At 36.0% G+C, this 1,278-nt stretch overlaps 1 pseudogene; it reads left to right on the top strand.

Moving 5' to 3' along the window:
- The first annotated feature begins 956 nt into the window (after positions 1–956).
- LOC138822620 (U6 spliceosomal RNA) lies at positions 957–1,056 on the top strand (annotated as a pseudogene).
- Positions 1,057–1,278: the final 222 nt, after the last annotated feature.

The raw sequence follows: 1,278 nt of genomic DNA, 5'->3' as shown, positions 1-1,278 counted from the left end.
ATTCTGGTTGGTCTGTTCCTACATGGAAGAAAGGTAAAGGTTCAGTGTCAACGTCTAGTGCGTTGGGGTCCCTAGGTAAGGGTCACAAAATCACCAGGACACAGGGTATGCAGAGTGCAAACAGCAATTGCCACTGCATGCTGAGCTTTATTGTTAGTGGGTATTTAAAGACTAGCAAGCATCATCTTTGCCAAGATTTGGTCAGAAAACATTCACACAAAAAATTTCCACAGATACATTTTTACTTAACCTATGAGAGAAAGTCTAGGTATATTATTATCTAAACTATTTTAGATCAAGCTCAAACCACTTCTCCAATCTCAGGAAAATGCTTGACCAGCTGTTCATCTATGCTTAAGCAAGCAGAAGAGCCACTTCCTCAGCTCCCAGGAGTCTGTGACATGTTTTGAGATAGGGAGAGGGAACATTTTCCCTCTGTAGCCTGACATTCCAAGAGCTTTCCTAATCCCAAACACAGTCCTCAGATAATCCCGAGGCTGGAACCTGCATCATTCTGCCCCCTCAACATAGACCCTGAGTCTTCACAGTTCAGGTAGACATTTGTTCCAGCAAGACCTCATTTGGGAAATTTTAAGCTGCAGAAAGTTAGAAGTAGCTCTTAAGCAAGGCTTACTTTGAATCCATTAGCTCCACAAAGCTAACTCAGTTGATAAATAAGTACTTGAAAAGCCACCACCTTTGGACTTAGCTGTAAAGGCTTCAAAGTATGATCAAATTTAAAATGAAAATGACGAAATAGTCATTGACAAAACAATTGTAAATGTGAGCAATCGACCAAACTATATAAGTTTTTTCTACTGTACACAGAAATTTAGAGAAATAAGATCAATAGCATTTTCAGGAACAATAAGGGTTCCTTGTTACAAATAGGCAACCATGGATATATGCCTGTATAAAGATTGTATCATTAAGTACTTAAATTTAGAGGATACTACATGCTTCAGAAGCAGGTCTACCCAAATTACAACAATACAGAGATTAACATAGCACTTGCACAAGGATGATATGAAAATTTGTGAAGTATTCCATATTTTTCATTCTTCTGATGCAAGAAATGAAAAAGAGTTATTAAAAAGTTGATTACAAAAATACAAGTGTAACAATACATGTAATTCATAGAATTAAAGGTTAGTTTGACATCAGTATATTAAATTTTCACCTTAGAAAGGCCTTTACATAGCATAACCTTTACAAAACTTGAAATTAGATAATATTGCCATTTTATCTCAAAGAAATAAAATAATAAAAGAAACTACG

Source organism: Dipodomys merriami, unplaced genomic scaffold (genome assembly GCF_024711535.1).
Source record: "Dipodomys merriami isolate MVZ:Mamm:240054 unplaced genomic scaffold, mDipMer1.0.p SCAF_113, whole genome shotgun sequence".
In the NCBI taxonomy this organism is placed as follows: Eukaryota; Metazoa; Chordata; class Mammalia; order Rodentia; family Heteromyidae; genus Dipodomys; species Dipodomys merriami.
This window is presented reverse-complemented; position numbering and strand designations above follow the sequence as displayed.